Source organism: Neovison vison, chromosome 1 (genome assembly GCF_020171115.1).
Source record: "Neovison vison isolate M4711 chromosome 1, ASM_NN_V1, whole genome shotgun sequence".
NCBI classification, from domain to species: Eukaryota; Metazoa; Chordata; class Mammalia; order Carnivora; family Mustelidae; genus Neogale; species Neogale vison.
The window spans coordinates 274,508,660-274,527,855 of NC_058091.1; the positions used below are offsets into that span (position 1 = coordinate 274,508,660).

Genomic DNA, 19,196 nt, shown 5'->3' on the forward strand with positions numbered 1-19,196 from the left:
TCTAGCTCAAGGATTGGTGCTGTTAGTCCTGTAGAACTTTCTGTGTGGATGGAAATGCCTGTACCATATGGTATGGTAGGTACTTGCCCCATGTGGCTATTGAACATTTAAAAATTGGCCAATGTGACCAAGGGTCTGAGTGCAGTATGGGAAAGAGCACTGGACTAGGAGTTAGGAAGTTCCTTCATTTAGTCACTAGGAAAGTCACTTCCCCTGTCTGGCCTTCACTTCCTCTTCTGTTGGGCCAGAAGCTCCCTCTAGCGTTCCTCATGGAATCCCAATCTGGAGGACACAGAAGCAGGAGAGGAGTGGATTCGGTGCACTCTCCCCATCTCTCACCTCCTATCCTCCGCCTCCCAACCCCCTGCTTAAGCTGAGTGTGGCCCCTTGTGACTTGGCCTTCCTTAGTTCTCCAGGTCCACCTCTTTCTTCCCCCTTGCTTCAGACTCCATGTTCCACCCCGAGTGAACAATTTTCAGTTCCCTGAATGTATTCTCTCTTTGCATATTCTATTCCCTTTGCTAAGAACACTGTTCCTTGTGCTCTTGCTTGGCTGCTTTCAGGTCTTAGCTGATGTGTCACTTCCTCCAGGAAGGCTTCCCAGATCTCCGAATCCTAACTAGATGCTCCCCGTCCATGATCCTGTAGCTCCCTGTATTTCTCCTGTCATAACACATCTCTACCATTCTTGATTATAACTACCTATTAGCCCACAGCGCCCAGAGCAATGCTATCTAATAGAACTTTCTGTAGTGATGGAAATGTTCTATATATGTGCAGCCTACTCGGACAGCCACATGTGGTTACTGAGCATTTGAAATATGGCGAGCTGTACCGAGGAACTGAGTTATTAATTTATTTAACTTTAACTAATGTATAATTAAATAGCCATGGGTGGCTTATGGCTACCATACTGGACAGGGCAGGAAGTGGGTCTGACTTGTCCATCCCTGTATCCTCAGCAGTCTGTAATGTTGCTGTTAAGAACAAAGTTCCAGAACCTGAAGTTCCAGAACCTGAAATGATCAAGAAAGGCCAGTTCATCCACAGCCAACTCATGTCCTCCCCAAGCATCTTATCGGTGGATAATGAACTAAGACCTTATGTTTGTAAAGCACTCAAACGTTCAGAACCATTCTCTTTTAATCACCTCATCACAAGAGCCAGGCCCAGCAGGACTCATTATACTCATTTTACAGCTGGGGATCACCAAGGCTCCGTCTGGATGGGAAAGTGAGGAGCAGCAGAACCGGCTGGTTAGTGTAGAGCTGGGTGGCTCCTTGCTAAGGAGCTTAGCCTGCTAAGGCCTCACTTGACCTGGAAATGGGAGCCAGCACGGAGGGAAGCAGGGGGCTTTTCCTTCCCTGTGGAGAGTCCACAGACACTAAATGGAAACAGATGGAACAGGGATGGGGAAGGAGGATGTGGGCTGGGCATCTGGCCCTTTCCTGAGGGTCCTGGGCGCTGGAATCCCCCACCTCAGGCAAAGGAGGCATTAGCGGTCTTCAGAAGAAGTCAAAGGCTGGGGTAGGGTGGGCAGACCAGGCTGCCCCCGCGCCAGTTCCTGGTCCGGCCACAGAACCCTCAGGCTTCCAGCTCCTCCCCAGAATGCCCTCCCCTCCCCAGAACGCTTGGCAAGTGATAGCCAGTCTGGGAAGTGACAGGTGGGGAACTGACAAAGAAGGGCCCTGTGCTCAGCCAGGGGGGGCAGGATGGGGCCTCAGCTGGGCCTTGTGGGGTTGCCTGGCGGCTGGCTCCTCCATCTCGGGGAATTCCCCTCCTGCCTAAAAGTCAGCCCAGCCCAGCCCTCCTTCCTGCAGAAGCACAGTGAGCTGACGAGACTTCACAGGGTGCCAGGCCCCGCTGCGCCCCCGATCGTCTTCTCCTGCCCCAGGTAAGTGACCAAGCCCAGGGGGCGGCGGGTCAGGACATGGCTAGGAGCTCACTGCGTGAGGGGTCAGGGCCAGCAGGCCACCCCCCAGCTCTGCCAAGAGCCACCTGGCCTACTTTCCTGCCAGCTGGGGTCAGCTGCTCCCCTGGGCCAGCTCCCTCTTCTCCTACTGGGAATTAGGTTCTGGGCCTCTCTACCTCCTTGCCTGGTCTCATTCTCCTCTTGCTTCTCTCCCTCCATTTCTTACTTCCTCTTCCTGCCCTCCTCAGCCCGTGTGTTTCTTTCTAGCCACTTCTAATTCTTCCCAAGGGAAGGAAAAAGCAGAGTCTATTTTTGTCTTATCCTTCCCTGGAGGAAAGGGATTGGGGTCACAAGTATGAACGTAGGTTTGTGTTGGTGTGAGAATGTGCATCTCTGTTTGTGAGTTTCGTCTGTGTCAGATCTGTTGAGGTATACGTGTGAGTGCAAGTTCGCAAGCGTGTCTAAGTGCGTGTGTGTCTGGAAGTGTCTGGGTCATTATATGAATGTGTGTGCGTCTCTGGGTGAATGTGAGTTTTTGAGGGTGGGCGCGTGTGTGTGTGTGTGTGTTGCCCACAGTGGTCTATACAGTGAGGTAGGAAGAGCCCGGGTGGGAGTCTAGCTCTGCCTCCCTTGGGAACGCAATGGAGGCCTGGGACCCTCCTAAGTGCAAATAGCTCTCTGGAAGGTTCGCTCACCTGCTTCCCTCCTAGGGCTGGGGGGACCCTGCTGTGGTTGAACATTTCATATGGGGTCTGAGGCACAGGGAGAGGGTGAGAGCTGGCAGACGGTGGTGATATGGCCTCCTCTTTAATCACAAACAGTCCAGATTTTCCAGAGCCGGTCGGAAGCCCAGCCCTGGGAAGTCCCTGGCTAGGAGGGGCAAGGAGTAGAGACCAAGTCATTGTCACAGCAGCTTCTGAGCTGGAGAAGAATGGAGGGAGCAGTGGGAGGGACCCTGAAAGGAGGAGTATGAGAAAGGACGTGGGGTGAGGTGGTAGGAGGATTGCTCCCTGGGCCCTGGTAGGGCTTCCCAGGATTAGGAAACGTCTGGTTCCCATGGGGCTGCCTCCCTCAGGGGCTGGGCTGGGCTGACCTCTCTGCACTCCCAGGAGGATCACGAGGAGCAAGCTTGGATCCAAACTCAGATCTGGCTTGACACCCTGACCTGAAGACAGGGAGGCCAGAGGGAGAGGACGTGGACTAGGGGAAGCCTGGGGCTCCCAGGAACTGTGGGAGGTGCCTGGCCACATAGGCTCTGAGGCCGGGAATTTCCCCCAGAGTCACTGGCTCTGTGGTGTCCTAGAAACCCTAGCACAAACGGCAGGCCTAGGGCTGCAGCGGAAACAGCTGGGAGGGAGAAGGAGGAAAACAGGGAAGACCCTGGAGAAAAAGTCAGGGAAATGCCATCTAGGCCTGGTGCTTCTGAGGACACTTTGTGAGGTCTTGGGCAAGTTCCTCCGCAGCTCTGGGCCCTGGGCTTTGCTGCCTTTAACTTCACCCCAGGCCCTATGGCACCTCATTCTTTCGCTACCCTATGCACTGGACCCTGCCCTTCACATTCTTTGTGAGGAAACCGGCAGAGAGTGATCACAAGGCCTAAGGGCAAGGCTGTGACCTAAACCCAGATCTCTCTGACTCCAGAGCCCATACCCTTGCATGACCTACATGCTCTTGGAGGAGGGGCAAATTGTGAGTCTGGTTTGGTTTAATTCACCTTAAGGTGCCTAATGAACATGAAAAGTTATGGAAATCTTAGAGCCATCCATCCATCCCTCGTGCAGTGATCTGGGAGGTAGATAGAATTAAAATGCTTCTGAGGCTGAGGATGGGAAACAGGGGACCATTGCTTCTGCTTACTTATTTCTTACCAAAAAATATAGTTACCTACAATTTCAGCCAACAGCATGTGCTTGACTTGCATTTCTCATTTAACTATCACTAAAATCTCTCTCTCATGTGCACACACCCAGTACCAGAAAGCACCTAGAATTCACCAAGGGTTTTATATTCCCCAGATTGCCTCAGGCTATGAGACCAGGAGACTGGATAGAAGGAAGGGACCCAGAGCCAGGATTGCTCTTTTCCTAGTGCATTAGCCGCTCACCTTGAGTTTCATTCCCCTGCAGCCAAGACCCTAACTCACAAATTCACCTCCTAGAGTAAGGCTGAGCTTAGTGGTTTTAGAAGCTCCTCTTCCCATCTGTGGGGTGTACAGATGGCCCTCAATGGTTGTATCCATGTGAGAGAAAGGTTGGATTTAATCCTTCCTAAACGAGCCATAAGGACTGGTATTTTGAGCTCTTACTGGCTAGCAGGACTCTATAGTCTAATGCTTAAGAGCAGAAAGAATTTAGGACTTGTTGCTGTATAAGACCTTGGGCGAGTTATCTAACACCTCAAAGCCCCAGTTTCATCTGTGAAATGGGCATGACAGTGGTAATGGCCTCAGGGTGGTTGGGAGATATCCTGTTAGGTCAGAGAACAGAGCCACTACATGGCGAAAACAACCTTTTTCCATGGCAAAAACACTCCTTTTCAGGCACTTGATTTAAAGCTCGGTTGGTGACAGGTGAGGTTTTTGGTAGGTCTTTTATTTCTATCAAGTGTGGACTTCGGTTCTTCTTTGGAGCATCCTTAGTGGAGGTAGTAGAGAGAGAAGGACTGGTGGGAAGTTGCATGCTTTAAAACAAAAACCAAAACAAACCAAACACAGGCCTGTGATTCTCCTCCCAGGTGGGGCTCTATGCAGGTGCTTGTCATCACTCTGGAAGAGCAAGAAGTTTCCATCTGCCTGAGTCACTCGGCTCTCGGCTTGGACATCTCCTTCCAGATCTAGGGATGGCAGGGGGTGCCAGGCTGGGGGGCCCATTTCCCACCCTGCCAGGGGTCTCAGGGTCCATAGAGGATGTGGATGGTGACATGGAACTTGGGGAGAGTGCATTCCTGGGTTTAACAGTGAAGTTCTGTCTGGTGCTGGCAATCCGTGTCTATATGCCACTACAGTTTCTTAGATGCCTACTGTGTGCCAAGCTTTGGGCTTTCCTTGCATTAACTCATTTATCCCCTTGATCCCTTGAGGGGTAAGATGCAATTTCCTCCATTTTTCAGAGAGGAACTGAGGCTTAGGGAGACCACCCAGGTAGCAAGTGGTCGAGTGGGAGTTAGAACCCAGCCTTGTTCCTAATGAGTGTTGAGTTTCTATAGGGAAAATCATGACACTGGGAAGATAACAGGGTGCAGTGAAAAGAGCACATATTACTGGAAACCAAGGTCTTGGCTTCTAACCGTGGTGGCATCATTCAATGGGTGCGGCCCTGAACAAGTCCTTTATTATCCTGAAGACTCAGTTTACCTATCTATCAAATAGGGGATTGCGAACAATGGTCTCCATGGCTTCTAACATGGTGGGAAGTTCTGAATTCAGATGAAGTTTTAAAAAAGTGGGAAGGGGTGGGTATGGTCACGACTTTGAAGAGGATTTTCTCACACATTATAAGTGTTAGGAAAAAGTACGCCAAAACAGGGAATCAGTCCAAAAAATAAAGAAAAGACCACGTAAGCTTTTTGTCATACCAGAGCACTGTCCAACAAGTCCTCCTAGTGGTCATCAAGCAATTCAAGGGATGAGCTATTTGCCTAAATCTCGAAGGTCAGACATTTTACAAAGACAGCTGAAATAGTCTGGAAGCAAAATGCAAATAGGTGGAGACTCTTCATTTTTTTTTTCCAATTTATTTATTTTCAGAAAAACAGTATTCATTTTTTTTTTTTTAAAGTAAATTTCAGCGTTCACGAGAAGAGTCGGGTTGAGATTAGGAAGACCGCATTCCAGGAAGAGGCAAATTGGGAACTGTAGACAAAGAGCAGGAAGAAAACCCCGCTTTGGGGGAAGCCTACTGGGTAGAGGTGATGCTTACGGGTAATCCCTCCGTCCCCTCCCCTGTTGGTGATGCTCAAATGTGCTTGGGTTGGCCTTTGTATCCTGCTCTCCCCACCCTCCTTAAAATCAGAGTTTATGAGTATTTCTTTTCCTAGTTAAAAATGAACCAGAATTACTATTGTTTTGAGAATGTGGTAACACTTTTGAAGTAACTAAAGGCATCCCAGAATTTGAAGACACCTTTGAAGTAAATGAAGTCGCAAGGCCTGACAGGAGAATCTTCCAATTAGGTTCCTACTTGGGTAGAGGGGTGTGTGTGTGTTCACAGTCACAGTTGATTGACAGATCTCCACTTCTGTAAAATCAGGACTTGTACAAAATAGCTCGCCAAGTCCTTTCTGAGGACCAGGACCTGTCAATGACTAAGTTTTCATCAGTTCTGAGGAAATGAGTCTTTTGCAATAGGTTTTTCATAAAGTTGTATTTACCCCCATTTAAAGAGCTGTCCTTTATTCCCAGTTTAGGTCCTTCCACTTTTTGAAATCAAAACCCTCTTAAATAAAATGATGGGCTTAAAAAGAAACCAAAGACAGCGTTCCCACCATTAAACCAAGCTGCTCCTTAAGGGTCTGGGAAATCCCACAGCAGTTTGGATGATCTGACCCACAAATTCGTAGACAGGGTGGGAGGAGGGCTCTGGATTTGCCCATTAGGGTTTAAATGCTGGTTCAGCCACTTACTGTCAACCAACCTCCCCTCTCAGTGCCTGTTTTTTAATTTATTTACAGTAAACAAGGGGTAAACCCATTTCACTAGGGTGGCTCAGTGAAAGAAATAATGCATACAAAATGCTTACAATGTCTGGGGCTGTAAGTTTATGCAAAAAAAAATGTTATTTAGGGGTCCTTTCAGCTTGAATTTCTGGGAGTTCCGCAAAGTCGTTCAGGAGCGCCCTGGACCCCACTCTGCGGCCCCGAGCTCTAGCCCTGGCCCAGCTCCAGATGCTTACGTGCCTTTCGGCAAGTTCCCTCCCCGCTGTGGTCCTCGAGCCCCTGGCATCAAGGAAGGGAAGGGGTGGTCTCCGCGGTTCGTCTCTGCTCTGAGATTCCGGACTCAGCCCGGGCTCCGGGGCTTCCGGCGCGGGGAGTGACACGGGGGGCTGCCCAAGCCCCGGAGGTCACCGCCCGAAGGGCTGGCCCACGGGCGGGGGTAACCGCTACAGCTCAGCTGCTCCCGGCCCCGGACCTCCCCGGGCGGTTGCTGTTTACCTCGCTCCGTCCCGCCCCCACGGTCGCGGGCCCGCCCCCGAGGGCGCAGCGCGATTGGGCGAGCGGCCTGTCAGTCGCCGGGGACTTTCCCAGGGGTAGGGCGGCCCTGCCCCCAACACTTCCTCGTCCGCAGCGCGGTCCCCCTACCCGGCCCGGGAACCCGCAGAGTGCTGAAGGGCCGGACAGTGGCCGCGGCCGATAACCCGTCCCTGCATCCGTGGCTGGACGCAGAGGGGGAGGGCGGTGTGTCCCCAGGTCCCCAACCTCAGGTAAGCCGGCCGTGCGGAGCGGGGATGGGGCGGAAGGGAGCCCGCGACCCGGCTGTTCAGAGCCTCGGCAGTGACCGTGCGCGGAGGAAAGGGTTGGTCGGGCCCGGCCCGTTGACCTAGGCTCCTCGGCTCCTGGGCCCAGGCACCTGAGGTCCCGGCGGCGGCGAGGGTCGGGCCGCGGCGAATCCTTGCCCCTTGCCGAGGGCGGTGGGCGCGCCTGCGCACTGTGTGGGCGAGCGCGTCTGGGAACGGCGAGCCGGCGGAGTGTGCAAGGCGTGCGGACCAGGCGGGTTGGGGGAGTGAGCCGGCGCGGGTAAGTGTATAGTGTGCGGGACCGGCCTGGAAGCAGTGTGCACATGTAATGGAAAAGAAAATTTATTGCGCGCTTTCCAAGTGCTCATCCAAACCCTTTTGGTGTATTAAACTTGTAATTGTTGCATCTTTCTTTAAAATGAATATTATTATCATCACCCCCATTTTACAGTTTAGGAAACCGGGGCACCTGGAGATTGGGTTCACACAGCTAGGGAGTTGCAAAGGCAGGATTCGAACCTTGGCCTTTGGCTCCAGAGTTCAGCTATCCAGTTTCTTTTGAACATACTTTGCACACTGTTGGAGGCAACATTTGTGTGCATGTGTAGTGCAGGGTAGCTGTAGTGAGTCTCTGGGAGTGATTTTCGGTGTGTTTTTACGAATGGCTGAGTTTTCCACTGTAGAACATTTGTGTGTGTGTGTGTGTGTGTGTTAGAGAGAGAGAGAGATAGGGCAATACGGAAGTGATTACATTGTACATTCATTAATTGTGTGTATGGAGATGGGCGTGAATTTTGTGCCCCAGGGTGAGAGATTGTGTTTTGGTTGGGGTGGTTTGAGGATGATGCAGAAGAATAGGCAACGTTCATCCCCACCCCCTTGCAGAATGACAGTACAGAAAAATCTGTGGATTCCTAATGCATCATTTTAACTTCACAGTATCATGAAAATAGAATTTAATCAGCACGTATTTTCCAGGTTATGGTAGAGGGGAATTCAGCATCGGATGAGAGGTCAGAGAGGATGATTCTCAATTATTTTTTCTTTATTCTTAAGCATGCAGGAGACTGGAATATTTAGTAGTACAAAAGTTTAGGAATCTTGTGATGTTATATTAATATCCTTACAGCAAACAGAACTGAGGCACTGAAAAACCAAGAGCAGTAATGATGACAGTGTACCTTTATGAACACTTAACTTCTGCCAGGCACACTGCTTTATTTTCAGTATATCATTTAATCTTTTCAACAACCTTGGGAGATAGTCACTAATAGTAGCCTCAGTTTTCAAATGAGGAAATTGAGGCTCACAAAGGTTAAGATTTGGAAGACCAGTAAGCCTTGCATAGTATCGCCTTGTTCCATTTCCACTGACCAAGGTTGCTGTCTTCTCTGTGTCCTGGGAAAATAGTGTAATCAGGAACTGGCTTTTCATGGAACCACTTGAACATGACCCCCTGGGAGCTGCAGTTGAGTGTCTTGTATTCTACATACTTCTGTGATCCTGTTTTCCCCCACCCGTGGGTGTCCTGGGGCTATGGTGAGGCTCTCATGCGGAGGGGCGCTACCTGCCTGTATGCCCGCACCAGGATTTGGGGGGCCCCAGGAAGCCATGGGGTCTGACTCATACCCTTACCCCTAATGCTGCCTGTGAGCTGGGTCCCGGATCTTCTGGGGTAGCTCTGGTCGCACTGGTTTGAGCACCTCACCATTGAAGGAGGTGGTCTGTCTATCACTCTGAGTACCCCGGGTACTACTGCCGCTTTCCCTGCAGTTTAGCCACGGCAGCCTGCTTTTTTTCCCCTCCAGCGTGCCAAGCTTTTTCTTGACTTTGTGTGTGCTGTTCCTTCTGCCTGGAACGCCTTTCCCCATTTCTTCACATGGTTGGTTCCTATCTGTCAAGTCTCAGCTCAAATGTCACCTTCTTAGAGGGGCCTTCCCTGACCTTTCTATGCAAAGTGGCCCCCTTTTTTCACTTTCTGTGATATTACTATTGTGTTTTTGTACACTCATCATTCTCTGCAATAATCTTATTTGCGAATGAGAAAGTATATATATGGAACTTAGTGTCTGGAATGTAATAATGTTTAGTGTTTCCTTGTTTTTGCCTTTCTCTGTTTCCTGGAGCAGAAGGGTGAGAGCAGGGACCAGACCCTGATCCTGGATCAGAGTGTTGGGGGGTAAGGCTCTTCTACATTCGCTCAGTGGACTAGTAGAATAGAAGAAACTAGAATAATGGTGCATTTCACAGATGAGGGAACTGAGGCCAGGAGATTGGAAGGCACTTATCCCAGAAAGGTGGTGGCAGCATCAGGATGAGAACCAGAACATGCTTCCCAAGGGGACATTTTTCTTTCTGTCTTATAGTCAGCCAGTTTTTCCTGAACTGTCTTGTGCCCATTGTTTGGCGAGGAGCGTGGTGGCTCAGGTGCATAAGGAACGAGCCTGGCCCTCCAGGCACTTGTAGCGGAATGGGGAGAGATGTGCTCTGAGTGTGATCTGGAAGACATTGCACACCGGCAAGTGCCCGGTAGAAGTCTCACTGGAGCGCAGGGCAGTTCGGGGGCCCCAGGTCATTGGGGTGTGGGTACCTCTCCGGGCAGGCAGCTTCAAGGCCAGGCTCTAGAAAGATGATGAGTGCAGAGTGGGGCCTGAGCACCTTCTGGAACTTAGTAGACTGGGTAGAGGATTTGGGGTAAGACTCTGCTGGGTTGGGGGAGCTGGCCAGCTGGACCAGGAAAAACCCTAAGGTCTTGACTACCAGGCAGAGAAGTTGTGGTTTCTCCCTGTGGGCAGCATCAGGAAGTGATTAGAGCGGTTGGTTGGCAAACATAAGTGTGCCTTTGCAGCACCTGTGTGGCTTGCTGAACACATACCAGGCTGTGTCCCCTCAAGAGGGGCTGATCCAGTGAGCAGTGGCCATGCTGCTGCCACAGGTGTGACTTACTTTGTCCCTGGTGGAGAGTTTGGCACACCTCTGTGGGTGTGGCCCCTGCTCCCTGCTTGTGAGGTCCCCTGATGCCAGGGCTGGCTTCTCCAGTGCTGCAAATTAAGGGGACAGACGGTACAAGGCTGGTGTATGCTAAGCAGTCACTCGGTGCTAGCTGCTGATCTTGTGAGTGAGGATAATGGTGAGCGTGCCGATGGCATTTCAGAAGGAGATGGTAGGAATGGTCTGATTTTTCATGGTTTGGGATAACTTGCTTTTAACCCCTCTGCCACCTGTGGACCGTGCTGTGTCTTCTCTGGATGGGTCATCCTTTGCTCTGGGTCCGATGTCTGTCTGTCTTTTTTAAGATTTTATTTATTTATTTGAAAGAGAGAGTGAGTGAGAGGGCACAAGCCAGGGTAAAGTCAGAGGGGGAAGCAGATTCCCCACTGAGCAGGGAGCCTATTGCAGGACTTGATCCCAGGACCCTGGGATCATGACCTGAGCTGAAGGCAGTTGCCTAACCATCTGAGCCACCCAGGGTCTGATGCCTTTCTATCCCTGGGGCACAGAGGACCTCTGGCCCAAGTTCCCTTAAAAAGCCTCTAGCACCCCAGCCAGTGATCATCTAGTCTTGGCTTGATTCTCTCACATCTCTCCCCATTCCGCTACAAGTGCCTGGAGGGCCAGGCTCCCCAGAGTCAGGGGTGCTGTACCTTGTAGATAGCCTCTTCCCGTGTCATGGCTGGGGTCCCCTGGGTGCAACTTTGTCCTATCTCACCTTCTTTTTCCCTCCTTGCCCACCTGACCACTTGGAGGGAGGAAGGGCATGGTGCCAGGCAGTAAGAGAGTGCCTCGCTGGCCCCCAGAGGCCTGGGTTTGCCTCCTCTCTGTGTCACTGCCATTCTTTGCTGCCTTGGGCAGGTCTTTTTCCTTCTCTGGCTTTGGTGTGCCCAGTGCAGCATGAAGGGATTGCACTGGCTGCTATCTTAAAATGTTCTTTTAGCTCTAAAAACTTTGTGGCCCAGTGCCCTGGATTCATCTATTCCTGAGCTCTTCCCGCGGGGCCAGGCCTCTCTGTGCCCGTCCTTCCTCCCCACTTCTTGCTGCTGCACCCCTGCCGGCCTACAGTGCCCGCTTCTCTTTTTGCTGTCCCTCTTTGAAGGGAGGGTGTCCAAGGCCCTCTGGAGAGTTGCCAAAAGGGAGGCGCAGGGAAGCAGGGGGAAGCTCCCTTTGCTCTATGGAGCAGAGCTCCCCAACCTCCAGAGGCCGACCTTGGCGGTCACCGTGGCCTATTGCAGGAAGTTTTTGATGTTTTTCCCCCATGACTGGCCGAGGACAGTCACTCTTCCAAAAGGAACAGATGACTGGCCCGAGGAGCAGCTGAGCTCTTCTCTCCCCCGGACCTCCCCCTGAAGCTGTTCCCCATGCCCTTGTACACCTACAGGGTGGACAAACCGGGTGGCCCTGCAGATGTATGTGTGGGGGAGGGCGGGGGCGCGGTGGGAGTTGTGTCACCAAGGAGTCATACTCAGAGGCCGGAGCTGGTATTTTTAGGGCGGGTGTGGGGGGTGTCCCATGAGTCAGGGGCCTGGGGTTTGGTCTCCACCCACACTGGAGAGCGCTCGCTCCGTTTTCCACTGTCTGGCAGGCCATCGTCCTGGGCCTTTGTCGTGGCCAGCTTCATCAGTGGTCTGAGGAACCCCAGTCCCTCCACGTCCCCACTTCTGCCTTGGCAAGGGCTCTCCCCTCCCCTGCCCCAACCCCTGGGAAGAACAGGGGTTGAAGGATAGCAGCACTAACTCTTTGAAAATATGAAGGAATCTTTCAGATGTAGAGGGTAATGGGCATACCCTGTACACCCAGCCATCTGGCTTCAGAAATAACACGTTTGTACACCTGAAATATCTCCTTGACCATCCCCTTTCCCCCTCATGTGGAAGTAGCAAGTATTCTGAATTTAAAATTTATTTCCTAATATCTGGTTTTAGTATAAATATAGGCCTCCTTACACAATATGTAGTACTGTTTTGTAGGTTTAAGAATGCTGTTTAAGTGCCATCATACTGCCCGTGTTCTGCAACTTCCTTGTTTGCTTAATACTGTGTTTATGAAATTCAGTTGTGTTCATATCTCTAGCTGTAGCTCATTCATTTTCACGGCTCTATCATCTTCTGTGGTATGACCGCGCCCCAATGTATTTCTTTGTTTTCATCCTCATCAGGTAGTTTCCAGCCTTTACTGCTAGAACAAGATATCTTTGGTTTTTATCTGAGTGGTCTTAACACCCCTGTCCTGCTGTCCCCTTTCTAGCCATTATGGCTCCTGCTGGGGGTCTGTAGAGAGCTCTGTGTTTCCTAGTCGTTCCTCCCAGCATTTCCATTGGGAGGAACAAGGAAAGTGAGGCCAGCTCAGGGTCACATGGCAAGGAGCAGAGCCAGGATTTGAACACGATAAACCCTCCTTCCATCATATTTAGAGAAGGGGAATTCTTAAAAGTTGTCCTCTTCCCCCTTAGATGGGGTAGTTACAGGGTTGGAGAAACCCTTCATTGGGTAAGCCAGCTTGGGCATACTGGGGACTGGGAGACAGAAGGACAACTAAGTCCTTCATGCCTTCTGTGTAAGGGTGGACCTAGTGCCCTTTGTTTCCATAGCTGATGGTCGAGGCACCCCTTCTGGGCTAAGTGAGGTCCCAGGTGCTGGGAGGAAAGCCAGCTCCTAGGTGTGGAATGTGTGTATCCGTGGATCCCAGAAGCTGAGCGGAGTCATGTATGGGGTAGAAGGAAAGTGGGCTGGGGTTGCCGGGGCTGTCTTCTCAGGGAGCTTTTGGCGGCAGGGAGTACAGGGCGGGACCAGTGATGTGATGATCAGGTGTGGGTTCTGCTTCGTCCCTTCGTCCCTGTGTGGCCTTGAGCCAAGCTGTGTACCTATCTGGGCTCGGCTTCCTCTCCAGCAAAACGGGTGTACCTGGTGTGAGGACCCACAAGCAGTGAGTAGGGAGCTCTGTACTGGTCCCAGTTGAGGGTGGTTATCCAGAGCCTGCCGCTTCTCTTCCCATCTTTAGCACCTCAAGGCCAGCCTTGGCCTTCCTGAAGCCAGATCCTTTCTGGTAGATTCCAGGTTGAAACTCTCCCCAGCAGTTGCCAGCTCTCCATCCACTGACTAGAAAACTCGTTCCTGGGTTTTCCTCCTTATTGATGATCAAATCCCTCTAGCCTTATGTGTCCATATGAGGCAGGTACGTAATGAGCTGTCACCCCTGCCTGTGGCCGCCCCAGCCTCATTTGGTGCCAGAACAATGGGCCTTCCCTATTATTCTGACCTTGTCAAGGCACTTATATTTGTGTGTATATATCTATATCTATATCTAATTTTTAATTTATTTGGCAGACAGATCACAAGTAGGCAGAGAGGCAGACAGAGAGAGCGAGAGAGGAGGAAGCAGGCTCCCCGCTGAGCAGAGAGCCAAACGTGGGGCTCCATCCCAGGACCCTGAGTCATGACCTGAGCCAAAGGCACAGGCTTTAACCCACTGAGCCACCCAGGCACCCCAAGGCACTTATATTTTTAAAACTTATTTTTAAAAGTTACAAAATAACATTATCATTGAAGGAACTCCCCCAAACTCAACCAGTACCTAAGGTATAAAGTAAAAAGCACAAGCTGTCTTCTCCTTCTTCTGCACTGCCCCTGTTCCCACTATATTTTTGAATGAATTTTTTTCAGTAGAACAGGTGTAGATTTCCCTTGTAAAGAGTTTAAATTTTGTAGTAAAAATAAAAGTTTCTTTGGTTTCTGGTCCCTATCCTAGCTCCCTTTCTAGAGCTGTGTACCAGTAGCAGTTTGGTATGTATCTTTCCAAACCTTTTCCTATGTACATTTAAGATGTATACACAAAGATGTATATATACATATAGATGTACATATATACATATAGACATGTATGTAGTTGTATGTTAAAAAAAATAGTATCTTGGGGTGCCTGGCTGGCTCAGTTGGAAGAGCATACGACTCTTGGTCTCCAGGTCATAAGTGCTAAAAAAAATTAAATAAAGTATTCTATTATACTTTGCTTTTTATTCTTAATGATGTGTATGGACATCTTTTTATGTCCTTGCAAAGCAGTGTGCCCCATTCTTTTGATGGCTGCATAGTTTTCCAGTGGTTCAATGCACCGTGGCTCATTATACCTGGTGGACATGTAGGACATTTTTGCTGTTACAAAGCAGGTAACAATGCACCTCTTTGTTCAACCCCTGTGGGCAGTGATGCAGAGATTTCTAGATTCTTAGATAGAGGATTACTGATTCAGGCAGTAACTTCTGGCCGTATAGATAACGAAACCTCAAGGCATATATTTCTATAAGAGCACTTTGTTCTCAGCTAATCAGGCATGCAAGCAGGTATTGATATCATTGAGAAAGGACATTCTTTGCTGCGGGCGGCCCAAGGCTGCATCAATAGAAACATAATACCTAAAAAGGTGGAGGTGAAAGTTCCTCTGTTTGGTCAGGTAAACCACACCTGGGTGTTGTGTCCAGTTTCAAAACTTGTTACAGATAGGCTAGTGGGAGAAGGTTGAGGGGAATGGATAGGGAAGGGTCTGCAGGCCAGTCCCTCAAGGAACAGCACAGGAAACAGGGTCCGATTAGCTTCAAGAGAATGCTGCAGTCTTCAGGGCTGGGCTAGAGAAGAGGAATATGGTGTTCCTGGTTCCAGAACCTCAGAGGGCAGCGTGTAAGGACTGGTGGGAGGAGAACTGGGAGCAGTCTAACTACAGCCAGTGTTGGCTACCGGGGGGCGGAGGGGGTCCTTAGGGAGGAAGTGGGGTCACTAAAGATGGTCCTCGAGTCACTTGGCTCCCCTGGGGACTGGATAAGGACAGGACTGCCTTTCCCCGAAGCTTCCTTGCAGCCTGAGATTCTAAGCCTCAGTGACTGCAGGGGATCAGGGGCAGACTGGGACCTGACTGTCTACAAAATTAGAGGTACGTAGAGGCAGGGGCTGGGAACTTGGGAGTCTGTTCCGGCCAGACGCAGGACTGGTTTCCTCCTACTGAGCTTCAGCCCCTTGTCTCTTAGGCTGTGCGGGCCAGCGGAGAGGGTATCAGTGCTGGAGCCTGAACACATAGAGCCCAAATTATTTGTTCTGCCGCTCAACAGCTGTGTGTTCTTAGGCAAGTGACTTCACCTCTCTGAGTCTGCTTCCTTACCTGAAAACTAGAGATACTACTATTTAGCCGAGAGGGGTTTCCTTGCTGGAAAACAGTGATAAGTTTTCTCTCTATGCAGTGAGAAGAACACAAGGTCGTGAGCCTCAAGCGGCAGCCCAGCGCCTGATCTGTGGCGGACTTAACTGCTGGCACTCTCCCAGCCCTCAGCAGAGCCTCCTTGTCCTTCTTTCTCAGTGGCTCCGGCCAGCTGTCGGCTCTAGTCCAGCCCCTCATCCCCAGGCTGTGCTATGGAGCCTGGGTGTTGGAGGCTGGGTGGGGGCAGTGGGGCTCCCTGGTCAGGGGAGGGGAGGAAGGGAGGACACAGAGGAGATGCGGGGACGCAGTCCTCAAGCTGGGCTGAAACCGGGGTGCCTGCTAGGGCGGAGGGGAGGACCCCGCGAAGGGCTGCAGACATCATCTGCGGGTTTCTGACTGCCCTTGGTGGAGGGGAAGGCACCCGGAGAGCGCTTGAAGGAGGACTCTTGGTTCAGGGAAATCCACGTGGGCGTTAGGAGGGATTGGAGCTGAGGAGAGCAGCCTTCTCCAGGTCAGACTGTTGTAGGAGGGGGTGATAATAAATTGCAAGTTCCAGAATGTCAGAACCAGAAGGGGCCTTACACATTGCCTAGTGGATCCCTTGTGTTGTGTTATTGCTAGTGTTGCAAATACAGACCCCTTCTTTTGGGAAACCGAGGCCTAGTAAGGGGCACATGTTCACTTTGGCGGACCTTGACTCGCTCCCACAGCTTCTGGGCCCAGTTCCCTGTATTACATGCTACGCCTGCAGCCTCTTTATTACCGAATTGTCACAAAGACCAAGTAAGTCCTTGGCTCATGGCAAGGAGCCAGGATGGGCACCCTGATGGGTGTCCCTGGGTTCATAGTTCCCATGACAGTGAAATGGGAGGTTGGGGGATGACCGGAGGTCATCGTGAAGTATGAATACGGAGAGATTTTTGCTTTAGTTTGCAAGGTGCTTTCATGCCTTCCTGTCACATCCCTGGGGGGTGTTGTAGGATAGTCCCACCTACCGTTGAGGAAGAGGTACCTCAGATGCTTCCCAGTCTTTTGTGAATGTGTTTTCTTAGTCCATCGGCTTTTGGGAGCCACATCTTCATTGGCTGTGGTTGGACCAGCGTCCATACTTAACAGACTTTCAGAGTTACCAGAAATTAAGTGGGTGTCACAACCTAGCTTACTGAGCTGGCAGAGGAACCTAAAAACTCCATTAAAAAGGGGAGTAGATGGGAGTGGGGGAGACTCGGCCCTAAATTGGTGGGGCAGAGTTATGGGGCTGCCCCAACCTTTTACTGAGAAGCCACTGCGTGCCAGACATTTAACTAGGTGCTATACACACATCATTATTACTTTGGAAATTTTATTACTATAAAATGAACGTGTTTCTTGTTGAGTAAATCAAGTAATCAGGAAGTAAGAAGTAGAAAGTGAGAACTCCCTTCCCACCGTACACGTATTGTTGCATTTAATTTCATCAGTCTGACAATCTCTCACTTTCCTTGTTTTGCCACAGAGGCAGCCGAGGCTCAGAAAAGGCACGCAGCCTCGGGGGGTGGACGGGGCAGATGGGGCTGGGATGAGGGAGCAGCAGACACCGATGAGGCCCCCAGGGGCAGGCAGCCCAGGAGCGGGGCTCCTGCTCAGGAGCGTGTGCCTGGCCCCCAGAGCCCCTTTCAGTGTTGTGCTGCGTGCCCAGCTTCACCCCACACCCCACATCATGTTGGGACCCTTTCTTCCTGACTCCATGGCTGTGCCATCCTGAGTATGTCGGATCGCCTCTTTTTCCTTGCCTTGCTGCTGCCTCCCTAGGCTTGGGTCTGCGTGGATCCTTAGGCCAGCTCAACACCATCGCCTGCTTTCTCTCTAGTCCAGGCTCCTCCCTTTGCACACGAGGGAACCAACATGCAGAGAGTGGACAGACTTGCCCACAGCCGTGAAAGGCAGCAGAGTAGATGCGAGCACCTTTGGACTTTGCCCAGAAAAGGGCAAGCCTCCTTTCCTAGAGGTCGCTTCCCTTCAGCTCTCTGTGAGCCCCTCCCTCAGGCATCCCAGGCAGCCCCTGCCTCTGCCCTAGGAGGTGGCCTGGGAGACCTTCTTGGACCTCCTAGCTTCTGGTACCAAAAATCTGCTTGGACTTTTCCTTTGCGGGCAAGGGGAACTTCATTTCCTCCAGTCTGCAGCCGGTGCCCGGTGGCTTTAACCCACTGAGCCACCCGGGTGCCAGTTCCCGATGCCTTTAGTCTGAGCTTATTCATGTTCCCAAGTGGGCCTCAGTTTCCTCATCTGTCAAACAGACATCCTGCTTTCTTCCCAGACTGTTAGGACAATCAGAGGGGAAAACAAAGCCTGGGAAAATACCAGGCGTTTTGCAGATGTTACAGGCTATGCAGACTCATCTCTTTTGGAGGGCCTGGGAGCACCCCGCACCCCACCCCCCCACCCCACCCCCGCCGGCACCAGCACATGTATGATCACAAGACAGTCTCTGATGGGCCAAAGCTCTGCAGTGCAGGAGCTGAAACACAGGCCGAGGGCAGTGGGAAGACTAGAGAGAGAGCAAGGATCCTCTGGTCCCAGCTCCGTCCTGACATGTCGGGTGACCTTGGTCTTCATGTCTGGGCCCCAACTTGTTGCCCTCACATCATGAGGGAGAGAGTCAGATGAGCTGAAGCCCAGGATGCCTGGGCACTGACCTCCGGTACTGCCCTGCACGGGGCCTCGGGTCTGCACCTCTTGCTGCCTCCACACACATTCTGCCGTCTGTGGTGAGCGGAAACCAGCCGTCCACCAAGGAGGCAGGAGAGCAGCTCAGCCCCTCCCTCAGAAGGCCTCTGGATGCCTGCTAAAGGGTCATCCTGTTGCCCTTGGAGATTCCCTTCCAGTTCTGTCATCCTGGGAATGATTCCCCTTTTCAGGAAACGTTCTAGAAACAACACTGACAGGAGGAGAGTTCCTGTCTGCCCGGCAGTCATCCTGGAACTGCCGCTGACCATCTGGGCATGAGGTCAGCAGGACATGGAAATTCCCCATTTCTCTTTTTGTGTTTCTTCCCTCCAGAAGTCCAGCCCTCCCCTGGGTGGCTCCCCTGAGCTCCAGAGAGGGTTTTCTCACATCGGGCTGCTTTGTGTGGGTTCTGTTGGCCTACTGCCTGCCAACCTGTTCTCGTGCCCTGCCCCGGAGCTCTGCCTGCAAGGCCACAATTTTGGGGGGGGGTAGCCCTGCTTGCTCCTCGCTTGGCTTCCCTGAACCCCCTTCCGTGTCAGCTCCCCAATGCTGAGGGAGAACCTGAGCATCACACAGTGTGGAGGATGTGGAGATGGGGTTTCAATTCCTGTGCCCCACACCCTGCTCCGTCACTTGGCCACATGTCTGGGCATCTCTGAGGCAGCACAGTGGTGCTCAGCCTGGTTCCAGAAGTGTCCAGAGTCCTGCTGGTTGGCGGGTCACAGTCGTGCTCTGAGAACGCTTTCACACGGCGTCTCGGCACAGAGGCAGGTCCCAGGCCCCTTTGGTCCTTCAGTGTCTCTGACTAGAGGCTTACTGAAGGTCTATTCTGGGCCGCTTTGAAGAAACCCTGGCAGACAGGGTGGGCTTGGCCCTGCTCTCAGGGAGCCCCTGGTCAGCTGGGCTGGAGTAGAGTAGAGAACATGCCCCATCATGACGTCAGCTGTGAG

General features: G+C 51.7%; 1 protein-coding gene across 5 annotated transcripts in view; it reads left to right on the forward strand.

The window, feature by feature from the left end:
• Positions 1–1,820: 1,820 nt before the first annotated feature.
• The window catches only part of TNIP1 (TNFAIP3 interacting protein 1), a 48,969-nt gene continuing 31,593 nt past the window's right edge, over positions 1,821–19,196 (forward strand). For 2 of the 5 annotated variants that reach the window (XM_044231170.1, XM_044231182.1), the window contains exon 1: positions 1,821–1,894. The gene's annotated coding sequence lies outside the window, so the exon portion shown is untranslated. Of the gene's footprint in view, positions 1,895–7,144; positions 7,330–19,196 lie in introns of those variants that run through there. The other 3 variants (XM_044231165.1, XM_044231175.1, XM_044231191.1) reach the window with 2 other exon arrangements.